Source organism: Schistocerca cancellata, chromosome 3 (genome assembly GCF_023864275.1).
Source record: "Schistocerca cancellata isolate TAMUIC-IGC-003103 chromosome 3, iqSchCanc2.1, whole genome shotgun sequence".
Taxonomy (NCBI): Eukaryota; Metazoa; Arthropoda; class Insecta; order Orthoptera; family Acrididae; genus Schistocerca; species Schistocerca cancellata.
Window position 1 is genome coordinate 380,581,720 of NC_064628.1, and position 18,539 is coordinate 380,600,258.

Sequence of the window (18,539 nt, forward strand, 5' to 3'; positions counted from 1 at the left end):
GAACGGGAAGGAAAATGAGTGAAGGAAAAAGGATTGGAGAGGTTTAGGGAAAGGGGTGCAGTTCCGAAAAGTCACCCAGAACCCTGGGTCAGGGGAGACTTACCTGATGGGATGAGAAGGAAAGACTGATTGTTGGGGATTGCACCAGACAAGATTTGTAAACCTGAGAGCTTACCGGTAAAGGTGGAAGACAGGGTAATATGCAATACAGAGATTACCACTAAACATCAAGCATGAGTTAATAAGAGTGAAGATGTTTAGTAGTAATCCCTGTCTTCCATATTACCCTGTCTTCCACCTTCAAGCTCTCAGGTTTTCAAATCTTGTCTGGTGCAGTCCCCAAGAATCAGTCTTTCCTTCTCATCCCATCTGGTAAGTCTCTCCTGATGTGGGGTTCTGGGTAATTTTCTGAACTGTACCCCTTTTCCTAGACCTCTCCAGTCCTTTTCCTTCACTCCTCTTCCTTCCCCTTCAACTCTTCTGCCAACCTGAGTAACGAAAAACAAAACAAAACAAATGACTTCCTTATTATTGGCGATTCTCTGATCAAAAATGTGGTAGCGCCAAAATGCAAAGTAGATGTTCGCCCAGGAATCAAGACTCGCCAGTTGAACAAACACTTCACCAACATACATAGGTCACAGAATGGTCCAGCAGAGGCTTCTCGGAAGAATTATAAAGGAGTCTTCATTCACATAGGTACAAATTCTCTTAGAAGCAACACTGAAGAGGAAATTGTAAGTGAAGCAAAAAACTTAATTTGATCAGCCAGTAATCTCTACAAAACATCTAGAATTGTAGTGAGTGGCATTGTATACAGACAATCCGCCAGTGATCAATACATAGACAGAATAAACCGTGATGTAAATGAAATCTGTAACAAGCTAGGAGCTGTGTTTATAAATCCGAACAAGTTCTTAAACAATAAATGCCTGGGTAAAGACGGTCTTCATTTAAATAGGCTAGGATCCAGAATTCTCAGTAAAATGTTTGCTGATACATGTAAAATTCTGAATAATAAGGGAAACTTGTAAGTAATGATGGGGATGGGAAACAGTGTTTGCTAACAGAAACGGTGAGACCGAAACAGTACCCAAGAAAGAGTAGGCCTATGCCTGAACCCATAAATAAAAAAGTGTGTCCATGTATAATGCACTTGAATATAAACAGTCTCAGTGCCGATTTTTCAAACAAAAATCATAAACTTGACGACTTACAAATTATTCTTTCAGAATTTAAAAATATTAGAGTTATCTGTCTCAATGAACATTGGCTTACATGTGGTAATATTAAAATTCTTAATAAAATCGAAAATTTCGAGTTAGCTAACAGTTTTTGTAGACGAGAGAAATCACGTGGAGGTTCTTGCATACTTACTCATTCTGACATGAAATATGAAATGAGAATGATTTTAATCATTTGAATGAAGAATGTATATTTGAAAGCTGTTGTATCGAGTTAAGGGACCTAAATGTCTTAGTAGTTTCTATTTACAGAGTACCAGACAAAACTACAATTGAAGCTTTCCTGGTCAAATTTAAGTGCCTTCTTGAAAATCTTAATAAAGAAAAAAGGGAAAATATTATAATAGCTGCTGATTTCAATATTAATATCATAGCTGACAGCAATGATGTGTCCAAATTCAATGACTTAATAAAAAACTTTGGCTTCAAAGCAAACTTCTTGCAACCCACTAGAATAAATGCACAGTCAGCGACCTGTATTGATAATATTTTAAAAGATTATGTGTTTGAAGATGTTAATAAATTTTGCTTGGATTTAGGAATCTCTGACCACTCCGCATCATTCAGGGAACTACCAAAACTCTATAAAGAAATTTCATGTGGCAAAAGCCACATGAAAAGGAACTTCAATGAAAAAAACCTAACTATATTCAGCAGTAAGTAAAGATAGGCTGAATGGCCTTATGACAGCTGTATCTCAAGTAGTACTAACTTTAACAAATTTCTTGGTAGCTTTCTTGAAATATTTAATGGAACTTTTCCACTTAAAACCAAATGTAACAAAATGACTATGAAGATTAAATGGATAACTCAGGGTATAAAAATTTCTAGTGCCAGAAAGAGGCAACTACATAATGAACTGAAATATAACAAAAACAGACATTTTGCTGTGTATGTGAAACATTATAAAGCCATATTCAAAGAAGTTGTAAAGGCAGCAAAACAAATGGCAAACAATAAGTTTATTTTACAACATAATAGTAAGGCAAAGGCAGCATGGTCTCTTGTCAAATCAGAGTTAGGTGTTAAAGTCAGTAGTAATGAAATAACTAAGATTAAAGTAGATGATAATGTTGTTGTAAACCCAGCTCAAATATCAGAGTGTTTAAATGAATTCTTCATAAATGTAGCAAAGTCAGAAGTTGATATAGCAGGATATCAGACTCGACCAAGAAGCTGAGTATCTCACAGATTTAAAAAAAGTCACAATAAAGTATGTGAAAAATGTTATATTGTCATTAAAAAATAAAAATTCTGCTGGGTGGGATGGGACACCAAGTAAAGTGATTAAAGCAGTATATGACATAATAGCACCCTCGCTAGCTAAAATAATCAACCAATCTTTTGAACAGGGGTGCTTTCCTGATGTGTTAAAATAAGCCGAAGTGATACCTCTGTTCAAGAAAGGATCGAGGGAAGATATGGGAAACTATCGCCCAGCTACAAATCAGATCAAAAATTTTATCGTAAAAACTGATATTATTGTAAGTAACCAATTTGGATTCCAACAAGGAAAAAACACACTGGATGCAGTAAATAACTTTATTGAGAAGATATGCAAATCATTGGATCAGAGGAGTAAAGTCGCAGGTATCTTCTGCAATCTTTCAAAAGCATTTGACTCCGTGAACCATGACTTGCTTATCTACAAATTAAACAAATATGGGATTAAGGACAAAGCTCTGAAATGGCTCACATCATACTTGCACAACAGAAAGCAAATGGTAAGTGTCACATAAAATGCAGTGAATTATTATTCTAAATGGGGTACAGTATCACAAGGGGTACCTCAAGGCTCCATTTTGGGGCCAATCCTGTTCCTATTCTATGTAAATGACTTGCCCATAAATATACATTCCTCATCAGTTCTGTTTGCGGATGACACTTCTGTTTTAATTGAAGATGATGCAGAAAAAATTCAGAGCTACATTGTGAGCGCAATGGGTATTCTAGAAAACTGGTTCCAGTTAAATGGCTTGAAACTGAACATTGCAAAAACCAATATGGTACATTTCGAAACCAAACATTTGAAATGTGTGGATCAAGTACATCATAGCAATCATCCTATGGAAGAAATTAACACAGTCAAATTCCTAAGACTAAATGTGGACAACAACTTAAACTGGAGTACACATATTGAGTTCCTATCAAATAAACTAAGCAGCTTTGCATTTGCAATGCAAATACTAGCTAACTCTACTGACATGAGTACACGAGAAATAGCATATCATAGTTATTTTGAATCTGTCATTAGGTATGGTATCATTTTCTGGGGAAATTCAAGTAGTGTGTCTCGAATACTGAAACTGCAAAAGAAAATTATAAGATACATGTGTAGTGCACACCAAACAGAATCTTGTCGCCCATTATTTCAGAACCTGCAAATCCTAACAGTTCCCTCCATATACATTTATGAAATTATAATCTTTGTACACAGCAGACAAAAATTATTTTAGGAAAATCATTTTAACCACCCATACAATACAAGAAATAAAAATAATTTTATGTTACCCACACACCATTTGAAATTATATGCATGAACTCCACAGTATATGGGGATGATAATATATAACAAGCGAATGGGCAAAAATATATTTAATATGAAGCCAGAGAGTCTAAAAATAAGGCTACAGCAGATTCTGTGGGAGAAATGCTACTATTCAGTAGAATTCATAGAGGATGACATGATAATTTGAGCAAGGGGTAATTAATTGTTAGTCTTTTATTGTATGTGTAACAAAATTGTATTATTATTATGATACCATTTGTTAAAATCAGTTGTTGTAATTAAGTGTTAGTTTTTTTAATGGTATGTGTATTTTTTTATGGTACCATTTGTTAAAATCAGGTGTTGCATGTATATGGTAAAACTTTACCAAAATTTTGACGTGTCTCCTGTACCTGGATCAAATGATTTAGATTAGGTACGTTATGAGACTAATAAACCACAATCCACACAAGGAGCCACTAGCTCCAAAAGCTTGTAATAGGCAAATCCTTTTGTGTGTGTGTGTTCCCCTGCCACTGCTTGGTGAGTAGATTTTTTATCTATCCATTTACTTTACATTCTTACTTTGTGGTATTTAAATCTCACCTAGATAAGTTATACCCCAGAAAATGTAAATCATACTTTGTGGAGAGTTCAGTGTGGAGGATGTTTAGGATATTATTTGGGGATGTCAACTGATAACTTAATATTCATTTATTTTACAATGGAACTCCACTGGTAAATCTCACTTACAAATCATTGGAAAAATGGGGCAAACAGGAGCCTATAAGGCAAAATACAGTAGAAAAGAGAAAAGGCATCAGGAAATGTGTGAAGTGATGATGTGGTTAAGAACTCGGCTTTTCATTGAAGAGATGCAGCAGTTCAAACCTTCATCCAACAACACTGACATGAGTTTTCCACAACCTCCCTTCTGTAGCGGCGCATCGAAAGCTAAGTACTAATTAATTGTTCGTGTATAGTGGTTTATTTAGGAACTTTAGTAGTCTTGAACCGGTGTTTTTTTGTGTTTTCTGGTGAAATAATTTCAGAAGAACCTTTTGGGAACTGTTTTCAGCTTCGTTACTGTGTCATTAGACGTTTGATTCTCTTTCTGTATTAGTCTTTTGTTATATTCACATTTGTTGTTTATTAATACTGTTAATAATAGTAGTTACTTCCCTTGTAGAGTAAGTTTGTGATTATAGTAGTCAGGTTTTTAACATCTTCTTACTGTAGTAGCGGAACTTAGAAAAAGTAAAATTTTACCATGAGTGAGAAGTGTGGGCTTTGCCGTAGGTTCGTGAGTAGTGGATTGCGGTGTGAGACTTGTTCGAAGTATTTTCACTGGGTGGAATGCAGTGGGGAAGCCAGTGGGCATTCTGGTGAGATCCTCTCCTGGAACTGCAGGTTATGTAGCAAGAGTAAGTTGATAGAGGAGCAGGAGCGTAAGATCTGTGCCCTTCAGGTGCAGTTCAAAAACACACAGGAGGAGCTAGATAGGATGAGGAGGGAGAAGGGGGTTGGGGAATGGGAGCTGGCTGTTGGCAAGAGATCTGCTAGGAGAAGAAGATTTTCAGATAGTTTTACTATTGGTGTTTACAATAGATATGACCAACTGTCAGAGTCTAGTGGAGAGGAATCTCTAGTAGCTGTAGATGTAGGAAGTATGCAGCAGACCTCAGTAGTTACGGTGGCTAGAACAGTTGCAAAGTCGAAGAGGAAGAAGAAGGTTCTGCTGTTAGGTAGTTCTCATGGCAGAGGTGTAGGCCAGCAGTTGCAGGAAGTGCTGGGGAGTGAGTACCAGGTCACCATCATTGTGAAGCCTAGTGCAGGGTTGGCTCAGGTGACTTTTAACATACGGGGGTTATGTAGGGATTTTACTAAAGAGGATCAGGTAGTGATTGTGGGTGGGGCTGGTAATAGTATTGATAGGGATGGGGAGTATGACATAGATGGTGACCTGGAAAAGATAGCCACTCAGACTGGCAACACGAATGTGCATTTCGTGGAACTGTTTCAGCATCACGATCGGCCTCATCTTAATGCAGCCATCAGGTGTAACAACATGAGACTTAGGGGTGCGCTGATGACAGAAAGCATTGGTCACATTTCAGTGGTGTCGGTGGAGTCTATCAGCAGGACGGGTTTCACTAGACATGGCCTGCACCTCAACAGATATGGGAAGGGGAGGTTGGCAAAGCTTATAGGTGACAGCATAGGTGAGGTTGGTGGGATCACTCATGGGAAAATTCCTGCAGTAGTGGGTGTTAGAGCTGCACCTTTTTTAGACTGAAGTCAGCTGATAGGTATTCCTGCTTAAGGGAAGTCTCTTTAACAAAGGAACCACTTTTGACAAAGCTTAGGTATCCGAGTAATGAGGGAATTAGTATATTTCATCAAAATATACAAGGTATTAGAGATAAAGTTAGTGAACTGCTTATAGATGTTGACTCTGAAATTATTGGCATATCTGAACACTTCTTAAATAAGGAGATAATTCAGAGGCTTCCTTTACCAGGATACAGGTTGGCTGGCAGCTTTTCGAGGAGCTCTTTGCGGTGTGGGGGAGTAGCCATGTATGTGGAAAACGGCATCCCATTTGAGTCAATTGATGTTTCAAAGTAATGCACTGAAAAGGTGTTTGAATGTTGTGCAGGTGTGGTTAAATTTAATGGAGCTAAACTTCTAACTGTTGTTATTTATCGATCCCCAGACTCTGATTTCACAACATTTTTGCTAAAGCTAGAGGAGATTCTTGGTTCACTTTATAGGAAATACAAAACGTTTGTTATATGTGGTGACTTCACTATTAATTGTATAAGTGATTGTGCAAGGAAGAGGATGCTGGTAGACCTCCTTAATTCATATAATCTTATGCAAACCGTATTCTTTCCAACGAGAGTGCAAGGGAACAGTAGAACAACCATACACAACATTTTTGTTCATTCCTCATTACTAGAAGGGCATTCTGTTAGCAAAAAGGTGAATGGCCTTTCAGATCATGATGCACAAATTTTAACTCTAAAAGATTTTTGTGCTGCAACACGTGTTAAATATAGTCATCAGCTGTTTAGGAAAGCTGATCCAATTGCTGTAGAGACCTTTGTAAACCTTATCAAGGAACAAGAGTGGCAAGATGTTTATAGCGCTGATACAGTAGATGATAAATATAATGCTTTTCTCAAGACTTTTCTCGTGCTCTTTGAAAGTTGCTTTCTGTTAGAACGTTCAAAACAGGGTACTAGCACAAACAGGCAGCCTGGGTGGCTGACTAGAGGGATAAGAATATCTTGTAGAACAAAGTGGCAATTATATCAAAACGTTAGAAACAGTCAAAATCTAAATGCAGCAGCCCATTACAAACAGTATTGTAAGGTGCTTAAAAATGTTATTAGGAAGGCAAAAAGTATGTGGTATGCAGATATAATAGCTAAGTCTCAGGATAAAATTAAAACCATATGGTCAGTCGTAAAGGAAGTGGCTGGTCTGCAGAGACAGGTCGACGATATAGAATCAGTGCGTAGTGGGAATGTCCATGTTACTGATAAGTCGCATATATGTACAGTATTTAATAATCACTTTCTGAATATAGCAGGTGAACTAAATAGAAACCTAGTCCCAACAGGGAATCATGTAGCGCTCTTAGAAAAAAGTGTTCCGAGACTTTTACCTGAAATGCTCCTCCATGATACTGACAAGAGGAAGATTAAGTTAATAATTAAATCACTAAAGACCAAGAACTCTCATGGATATGACAGGGTATCTAGCAGAATACTGAAGTATTGTTCTATGTATGTTAGCCCAGTACTTAGCCACATCTGTAACTTTTCCTTTAGGAGTGGTTGGTTTCCTGACCAATTAAAGTACTCGGTAGTGAAGCCACTTTATAAAAAGGGAGACATTGACAATGTTGACAATTTTAGACCTATTTCTATCCCATCGGTGTTTGCTAAAGTTATCGAGAAGGTTGTATATACAAGGTTACTGGAGCATTTAAATTCACATAATTTGCTGTCAAATGTTCAGTTTGGTTTTAGAAATGGCTTAACAACTGAAAATGCTATATTCTCTTTTCTCTGTGAGGTTTTGGATGGATTAAATAAAAGGTTGCGAATGCTAGGTGTTTTCTGTGATTTAACGAAGGCTTTTGACTGTGTTGACCACAAAATATTACTGCAGAAGTTGGACCATTATGGAGTAAGGGGAGTAGCTTACAATTGGCTCACCTCTTATTTTAAGAACAGAAAGCAGAAGGTGATTCTTCACAATATTGAGAGTGGTAGTGATGTTCAGTCCCAATGGGGCACTGTTAAGTGGGGCATTCCCCAAGGGTCGGTGCTGGGGCTACTGCTGTTTCTTATTTATATAAATGATATGCCTTCTAGTATTACAGGTGATTCAAAAATATTTCTGTTTGCTGATGACACCAGCTTGGTAGTGAAGGATCTTGTGTGTAATATTGAAACAGTATCAAATAATGTAGTTCATGAAATAAGTGTGTGGCTTGTGGAAAATAATTTGATGCTAAATCACAGTAAGACTCAGTTTTTAGTGTTTCTAACTCACAATTCAACAAGAACCGATATTTAGATCAGACAGAATGGGTATATTATAAGCGAGACAGAACAGTTCAAGTTCCTAGGCGTTCAGATAGATAGTAAGCTGTTGTGGAAAGCCCATGTCCGGGATCTTGTTCAGAAACTAAATGCTGCTTTATTTCCCATTAGAACAGTATCTGAAATAAGTGACACTTCAACACGAAAAGTAGTCTACTTCGCATATTTTCATATGCTTATGTCGTATGGTATTATTTTTTGGGGTAATTCTTCTGATTCAAAAAGGGTATTTTTGGCTCAAAAATGGGCTATTCAAGCTATATGTGGTGTAAGTTCGAGAACCTCTTGTCGGCCCCTATTCAGTAGTCTGGGAATTCTGACATTGCCTTCACAGTATATATTTTCTTTAATGCCATTTGTTGTTAGCAATATTAGCCTATTCCCAAGAGTTAGCAGCTTTCACTCAGTTAATACTAGGCAGAAATCCAATCTGCATGTGGAATGCACTTCCTTGACTCTTGTGCAGAAAGGAGTGCAGTATTCTGCTGCATCCATTTTCAATAAGCTACCACAAGAACTCAAAAATCTTAGCAGTAGCCCAAACTCTTTTAAGTCTAAACTAAAGAGTTTCCTCATGGCTCACTCCTTCTATTCTGTCGAGGAGCTCCTGGAAGAGCTAAAAAATTAAGCAAATTCCAGTGTAACATTGTTGATTTTCTTTATTTAAATTTACGACTTGTCACCTGGATATGTTTTTTTTTATATATATTTCATTTTATCTGTTTCTAATATCGTGTTATAATTTCATGTATTGACTCGTTCCATGACCATGGAGACTACTCCTTAATTTGGTCCCACAGAACAATAAATAAATAAAGAACATGCAGTAAATGCAGAGATGATTCCCCAAAAAGGAGAATGGTTCATTTCCTTTTCCACCCTTATTCGTCTTAGGTAATACCTCCATCTGAAATAAGCTCAATTTCAAGAAAGTTTTAAACTCGAGACTCCCCCCTTTCCATCCCACATTAAGTAACTACTATCATTTGGAAATTAATAAAGATTGCTGAAGTTTTCTCCACACTGTAAATGACAAATTTATGCTCCCAAGAGTGAATTTGACATAGAAAATCAAAACAGTAACTTCTGTTTTCTACAAGTTCCATGGTACCCAAAGTATCTTTATTAAACAAATAATTATTTGTTCTGAATTGAACTTAACACCACAGCAATAATTTTGTATTTCAAGTGTTAGTTATCACTTGGGGGCATCTTGGCAAAGTTATGAGGAAGGAGCAAGAGCAAAGAAAAGAAGTGAAGTAATTATATTTCAGAGGTGACTAAAATTTGCAAATAAATTAGATTCATGAGCCCAGTCCACTCATTTTATAAATGATGTATACTTGACAACACAAAAAGTAGTGGTGGCTGAAATTTGAATTGCCCCCCATGTTACACAGAAGCCAATCACATCAAAGAGTGTACATTACTGCTCATAAAAGTAAAGGACCCTTCTAAATGAAGGAGTTACACCTTTTTGACATTCAACACGAAGCATTCACTCTGCAAAAAAAACACAAGAAAATCTACTTCTTGTCATTCTAAGGAAACAACAATAAGAAAACCTGAATATTGCAGCACTTAGCGAAGTGATTTCATCAGCGGTGTAATTGATAGACTGAGAAGCATCTGCACAGTGGCAAGGTATGGGTCAGATCCCATTTTCAGCAATTGTATTTTGTTTCACTGCATTAATTTGTTTAATCTGCTGAAAACACAAAATCATCAGAGTGAACAGTTCACAGTTCTTAGCAAGAATTATACGGTCCTTAAAAGGGCATAACATGAGGTTCCTTACCACTTAATATCCTGCTCAAAGTTCTTCCACTTCAATGGATCTCTGAATCTTGTGAGTACAGGATGTATGAGGTGAGTAATAAACCTCTCATTATCGGCAGGCTTCTCTCAAAAGATTATTTCCTGATGATATAGTTGTCACACTGATGGGCTCTCAATATGAGTGTACTGGACAGCATCAAGTCAGTCATCTATCCTGTGAAACACCAAAGTCCATGGCAACACACCCTGCCCTAGCCACCAAAGATACACGGCCACTGCTAGATGACTCGTGGATATATTTTGGGTAAAATGGAACCATGCAGCCTATGTGTTTGTACTGGACTAGAACTTGCTGTGAAAAATACTGATTCATTCAGAAATATTACATTTTGCAAGTCACAACAGATACTTTCCTCAGCAAATGCTAATCAATAGAGTTGGTAATCATCACGGAGCTTCCCCATACAGGTTACAGGTTTTGCCTTGTTGTCTAGGCTCTCCAAACTGGCACCGAACTGTGTCAGCCAACCTTGGAAAAGCAGTAATGTGTTTCAACTGCACCAAGTTTAAAAAAGGATTGTGCTGTGATGCATTTACAGACTAATTATCCTGGACTGGTGTTTTTTCATGCCAATGTCTAGCCGCACACACCTACTGAATTGATGAGAATGAGCTGCACGAGTGCAGGAGAGATGGCTATTGGGTCAGAAAGTGAGCCCTTTAGCTACACTTTGAAGTTTGGAAGGTATTTAATAGCGATAAGCATATCAGGGCATGGCAGCGGATATAGCACAGCGCCAGAGCGCAATGGCGGACCGGAAACAGAGCAATTCTGCGGATCGCGCTTAGTTAAAACTCTAGCGCGATCCGACGGGGCACCTCGTGAGCGGCTAAGTCCAGTTCAAGGTCACCCGCCAATATGGCGGCGCACACAGCCATCTTTTATTCTACATGTTTGAAAGTTTTACAGTGTATAGATACATCCTTTAGGAACAATATTTTCATTTCTCCACATAATTTCCATCACTCTCAACTGCTTTATGCCGTCTTGGAACCAGCACCTGTATACCCGCATGGTAAAATTCTGGACCAACCTGTTAGAGCCACTGTTTGGCAGCATGCACAAGGGAGTCATCATCTTCAAACCTTGTTTCACGAATAGTGTCTTTCAGTTTCCCAAAGAGATGATAGTCACATGGAGCCAGGTCAGGACTGTAAGGCGGGTGTTTCAGTGTTGTCCATCCGAGTTTTGTGATCGCTTCCATGGTTTTTTAACTGACATGTGGCTGTGCATTGTCGCGCAACAGCAAAACATCCTGCTTTTGCCGATGTGGTCGAACACGACTCAGTCGAGCTTGAAGTGTCGTCACATATGCATCAGAATTTATGGAGGTTCCACTTGGCATGATGTCCACAAGCAAGAGTCCTTTGGAATTGAAAAACACCGTAGCCGTAACTTTTCCAGCAGAAGGTGTGGTTTTGAATTCTTTTTTTTTTCCTTGGGTGAATTTGCATGATGCAATTTCATTGTTTGCCTCTTCATCTCTGGTAAAAAATAATGGAGCCATGTTTCATCACCTGTCACAATTCTTCCAAGAAATTCATCTCCACCATTCTCGTACTGTTCCAAAAGTTTGCTACATACCATTTTTCTTGTTTCTTTGTGAGCCACTGTCAATATCCTGGGCACCCACTTGGCACAAACCTTTTTTAACACCAACACTTTCAGTATTCTGCAAACACATCCTTCCCCTATCCCAACGTAGCATGACAATTCGTTCAATTTGACGCATCTGTCAGCAGTCAGCAATTCGTTAACTGTCTGCACATTGTCTGGAGTGTGTGCAGTACGAGGCCTGCCACTTTGAGGACAATCCTCAATATTGCCGGGCCCACTTTCATCACGTAACCTGCTTGCCCACCGACTGACTGTACTGCGATCGACAGCAGCATCTCCATACACCTTTTTCAACCTCTTGTGGATGTTTCCCACTGTCTCGTTTCCACAGCACAGGAATTCTATGACAGCACGTTGCTTCTAACGAACATCAAGTGTCGCTGCCATCTTGAAGACATGCTGTGATGGCGCCACTCATGGGAACAGGTTGAACTAAGTTTGAAAACAAGCAGCAAGGATGTATCTACACACTAAAACTTTCACACATGCAGAATGAAAATTGTATTTTTACAAAAATAGTGTGCATTTCTTTTGGAGTGACCCTCATAGATTATGATAGCCTCCACTCTTGTGAGAATTTAGCCATCATATCTGTTTGTAGGCTGGTGTGATATCGTCAAAAAAGTGTACATCACAAACGCATCATACATAAGCATTCAACGTCAGTTCCAGTTTGCATGAGTTTTCTTATGAAAGTCCAGATATGCATCACTGTAGTCAAGTATAGGGGACTACTAGAGTCTCTATGAGCTTATTTTTAGGCTCGAAAGAAAATAATTTTTTATATTTCTGTAGTGAGTGAAGCAATGCTGACAGCTTCTTACAGAGAGCAGTTGTGTGTTCATAGTCCGGTCTGAATGATTGTCCACAATTATCACCAATTTCTTTGCAGGAAAATAAAGTTATTTCTGTGCCATTTTTGAGTAATGGTGGAAGAGATTCGCAAACTGAGGGGTAATAAAGCTTTTTGTGAGTGAATAAGACTGCTAACAATGACACGGCAAGTAAATCAGCATTTACATACAGGATGGCTGTGTGCTGATTTGTTGGACTTACACTTAGATATAACTGAATTTCATCAGCCCGCAGTGTGAGATAATGGTTGACCCATCATTAACATAAAATGAGAAGAGTAATGGGACCAACACTGATCCTTGAGAGACCTCTGATCCTACATCCCTCCATTGTGACCTTTTTGTTCCACTCATTACGCACTGTTGGTGAGATGTAAGGTATGAGTGGAACCACTGTACAGCACTGTACAAGATATGTTTTTACTCATAAGTTTAACAAGTAGAATGCCAAAAACAAGTGTCAAATACTGGGCTCATATCCAAAAAGCACATAATAGCAGCCTGTATTTTGTTCATAGATTGTTTCAGTTTGTCACTCACTTTTATAAGAGCAATTGTTGTGCTGTGATTTTTCTGGAAACTGGACTGATATTCATCTGAAAGGTGATCTGATGTTAAATAATTAGTAAGCTGTTCATGAACTATGTATTGTAAAGCCTTGGGTAGTGCTGATAGTATGCAAATGGGCCTGTAGTTGGAAGGCTGTTCCTGCTTCCCGGTTGCTGGAAAGATGCTGGAGATCAGAGAATAGTTACAAATGTGCATCTTCATGCTTTTGTGGTGCAATGATTGACCCATTAAATTTTGGGTGAGAGAGTACCCATTGGCTTCAAAAACTCTCTTCAAGTGTTGGAGCTCAACCTTCAGAGTCTTCCTGTCAGCAATGACATGTGCCTTGTGAACTAAAGTTCTCAGAACACTGATTGTCTGCAAAGGATAGTGGCAACTATTTACACGTAAATATAAATCTGTATGCGTTGGTTTCCAGTATACCGTATGTGCCAATTTGTGGACATAAGCATCTCGGTCTCAAGAAAATTCGGCGCAACGATGATGGCACTTTGAGACACAGTATATTGGAAACCAACACACAGAGATTTATATTTATGTGCAGATAGCTGCCACCATCCCTCACAGATGATGAGTGTTCTCAGAACTTTAGTTCACAGAGCACACATCATTGCTGACGAAAACAATCTGGAGGTTGGGCTCCTACACTTGAAGAGAGTTTTTGAAGCCAATGGGTTTTCTCCACAGCAGATACATAAGGCACTACAAATGAAACCAGAGGTAGTTTTCTTGCAATATGTGGGAAGCCTATAGTTAAAAATAGGACTCTTCAGCAAGCACAAAGTAAAAGTGACTTTTTGTCTTCCACAGAAGACAGCAGAACTCCTGGGTTATGTTAAAGATGGTTTGATGCTCTGGAAAGCTGGGGTTTACAAGATCCCACGGCCTTTCATGTATCGAGCAGATGATTCCTACAGTCCATGAAAGATGTACATAACACCACTGGCACACCTGCCCCTTACAGCCAAATAAATCAACTGTTGTGCAGAACACTATACTGATAATGGTGTACAAAAGCATTGAAATTTTAGTGTCAGCATCACCTTTTTGGGACTTGGTGGTGAAATATGAAACTGAAATTCACTTGGCAATGATTTTTTAATTAAGAGACAATGGCTTCAACTTGGATAAGCCATGGAATCCAGTGCTTTCTGTAATAAACTTACAAAGTCTTGTGACAGTGCAGCTCAGAGTGATGTACCAACATTCCAGTGTGGATTGATTGTGCAGCCACAGACATAATTAAGGCATATTTGTACTACTTTGCCATCAATCAACACCCCTGGGCCTGTGTATCTGTAGTCACATGCACAGTGGCGTGGTCCCAAAGTTTAAAAGGCTGGAGCAACTGTCGGAGCGTCTGCCTTTTGACTCACTCTAAAGATAGCTGAATGACATACAGGTGAAATTTTGGCAGAAGAAGTTGAATTTATGTGGCTGTATGCCCAAAATGTAATAGGTAAAAATGTCCATTTTCTTGGCATATAGGATTGATGATAAGATTGATCATTTGCACTGTTATACTATCGCACTGTGCAGTTGCCGAACATATTTGTTCAATTGACTTTGGGATCTTGCTAGGGCTTAATGATGGCAGAGAACATTTTTCATTTGTACCACCTGCTGATACTTTAAGGCAATCAATAGTTTGTGCCCTTGTTTGTTGGTCAAGTAAAGATACCAGCGTGGCAAAATATTCATTTAGACCCTCAATAAGAACTAGATATTTAGCTGAAGATTTGGGCTTGTGTCTTCCTAGACCTCATAGATTAGATGGCCATCACAGGATGACAGGTCTGTGAAAGTCCTCTGTTAGCAACTGGGTATAACTAAGCTTAGCATTTCTCACCGATTGACTAACTCTGTTCCATAGTTGCTTGTAGGTAAGATGATTATCAGAGGTCAGGTGCTGTTTGTATGAGGTCTGTTCAAAAAGTAAGATGACTTTTCAGATTGCTTAGGCAATGTACATTTGATCTTTTTTTTTTTGTTATGCTGGTACACCTGCCCTGAACATAAGTTCACATTTTCAAGTGTACAGCATACTTCGTTTGCTTTGACAGATAGAAAGGTTAGACATGTTTCAGTGTGCTTGGTGATTTTTGATTATTATAAAAAATGGAGCAAAGAATTTGCATCAAATTTTGTGTGAAAACACTTGAATTATTGACAGTGGCATATGGTGAGTCTGTTCTAAGTAAAAAAAAGTTTACAAGTGGTACAAGCTCTTCCAGGATGGCCGAGAAGATCCCAGTGACGAACCTGCTCTGGACACCCCAGCATATCAACAACAGATGATAATGTTGAAGCTGTGAAGAAAATTGTTTTGGAAAATCATTGAATTACCATAAGAGAAGTTGCTGAGGATGCTGGCATATCAGCCGCCTCATGTCATGCAATTTTTTCAGATGTTTTGGGCATGAGATGTGTGTCAGCGAAGTTTGCTCCAAAACTTCTCAATTCTGATCAGAAGAACCGTCGCATGAGCATCACTAAGGAGCTCTTGAATGACATCAGTGATGATCCTGATTTGTTCAAAAAGGTCTTAACTGATGACAAAACATGGGCTCATGTTATGACATCAAAACCAAAGCCCAATCATCCCAATGGAAGCATCCTGGAAAACCAAGACGAAAAAAGCATGCCAAGTTCGATCAAATGTCAAAGTTTTGCTCACTGTTTTTTCAATTACTGTGGCATAGTGCATCATGAATTTTTGCCTCCAGGTCATACGGTCAATAAGGAGTAATACTATGACATTATGCATCATTTGTGAGAAGCAATACACCAAAAAGTCCAGAATTGCAGAAAGACAATTCATGATTTTCGCATCACGGCAATGCACCTGCTCATTCATCATTGCTTGTGAGAGATTTTTTTGGGCAGAAACAACATGACAATCAAGCCTTAGCCGCCATATGCACTGAATTTGGACCCCTACAACTTTTTCCTGTTCCCAAAACTGAAGAGACCTATGAAAGGATGACGACTTTCAACGATTGAGGAAATAAAAACTGCATTGCTGGAAGTACTAAAGGCTGTACCGAAAAGTGCTTATGAGAAGTGCTTCAAGTATTGGAAGAAGCATTGGCACAAGTGTATTGTATCTGAGGAGGATTACTTTGAAGAGGACAACATGAATATTGATTAATAAATACATATTTTTTCATAAAAATATACAGTCACCTTACTTTTTGAGCACACCTCATATATCCTGTCTCCTGTGTATTGTCTCTGATGCTCAGAAGGTGTTTGAGGAGCTCTGTAAGCCATGGTGCAGATTTTCTCCTTACTCTTACTGTTCATAGAGGTGCATGTTTCTCTTATAAATTATTGAGTCTCTTAGTGAAGTTGTACACTTCATTATTTATGTTGAAGTTAGTTCCTGTCATTATCTACCAAGAAATACCATAGGCATCACCTGTAATCTCGGACATATTCATGTGCTTAAAATATCTAAAAGTCACCACCTGCGCATTGCAGTGAGTAAGTCATGAATATTACACCATGAGCAGACAAGCCAGATGGTGAACTCCGATCACGTGAATTTCTCTATTTGGAGATTTGATTGCAAATATATCAATAAATGTATGAATGCCTGCTTTATGGTGAGTAGGCCCAAGTGGAATCAGTGTAAGTTCTGAGCAGAAAAGTATGCACCTGAATTCTGATACAAAAGGAATGTTGTTTAGAACATTTATGTTGGTATCTCCAGTTACAGTTACACGTTCATACAATGATCCAAGGCTTGAAAGTGCAGATTTGAAGCTAGAGAGCTATCCAACATTAGGTGGATTGTATGTTACACAGGTGAGACTCTTTCTATTGAGCAGTTTAATCTCAGTGAACATGCATTAGGGTAGTGTGTCCTCATTTTTTGATGGGAGCATAACCTTGGGGAACAAATTTGTGTGTGGATATGCTGCCACATCTCCCCCTCATCTGTTTCAGAAAACTGTGACCATCAAGGCTTATGGAACTGGGAAGGATACTTGGCTTCAGCCATGGTCTGACAGGAGTATAACATGAAACTTCCTGGCAGATTAAAACTGTGTGCCCGACCGAGACTCGAACTCGGGGCCTTTGCCTTTCGCGGGCAAGTGCTCTACCAACTGAGCTACCGAAGCACGACTCACGTCCGGTACTCACAGCTTTACTTCTGCCAGTACCTCATCTCCTACCTTCCAAACTTTACAGAAGCTCTCCTGCGAAACTTGCAGAACTAGCACTCCTGAAAGAAAGGATATTGCGGAGACATGGCTTAGCCACAGCCTGGGGGATGTTTCCAGAATGAGATTTTCACTCTGCAGTGGAGTGTGCGCTGATGTGAAACTTCCTGGCAGATTAATACTGTGTGCCCGACCGAGACTCGAACTCGGGCCTTTGCCTTTCGTGGGCAAGTGCTCTACCAACTGAGCTACCGAAGCACGACTCACGTCCGGTACTCACAGCTTTACTTCTGCCAGTACCTCGTCTCCTACCTTCCAGACTTTACAGAAGCTCTCCTGCGAAACTTGCAGAACTAGCACTCCTGAAAGAAAGGATATTGCGGAGACATGGCTTAGCCACAGCCTGGGGTATGTTTCCAGAATGAGATTTTCACTCTGCAGTGGAGTGTGCGCTGATGTGAAACTTCCTGGCAGATTAAAACTGTGTGCCCGACCGAGACTCGAACTCGGGACTTTGCCTTTCGCGGGCAAGTGCTCTACCAACTGAGCTACCGAAGCACGACTCACGTCCGGTACTCACAGCTTTACTTCTGCCAGTACCTCATCTCCTACCTTCCAAACTACTCCTACCTTGAGGAGTATAACATGAAAGCTGAGGTCCTGAAATATGCAGCAGAACTCAGTCAGGTGGGCTGGCAGGAACTGCTCATCTTTGTGAACAAGTTAAGGTGTAGAACTGTCATGAGTTATTTCCACTATTAGCTGTCAGGATGAGGGGATAGCTGTTCTGGAGTCAGTCATAGCCCAGCGTCTTGTGGAATGCATTGGGCATGGGAGGAGGGAGGTGCACAGAGCTGTAAAAGGCAGGCAGGAAGTGGGAGGAAGTGGTTAGAGGAAGTGGAAGGTTCAGGGTCAGGTACACTTGCCCAACACTGTGTGAAGGTTGAAGTTGAACGAGTTTTTTAGAGATCAATAAAACACGGCAACAAGGTGAGCAGTGAAAGGTTCAGGGTCAGGTACACTTGTCCAACACTGTGTGAAGGTTGAAGTTGAATGAGTTTTTTAGAGATCGATAAAACATGGCAACAAGGTGAGCAGTGTATGACAGTATGAGACATTGATACTAAAAGCATGTTTG

The 18,539-nt window shown here is 39.3% G+C and overlaps 1 protein-coding gene across 2 annotated transcripts in view; it reads right to left on the minus strand.

Annotated features, from left to right (window-relative positions):
• Positions 1–18,539, minus strand: part of LOC126175077 (alanine--glyoxylate aminotransferase 2, mitochondrial-like) — a 171,884-nt gene that overhangs the window by 25,951 nt on the left and 127,394 nt on the right. The window lies entirely within an intron of this gene.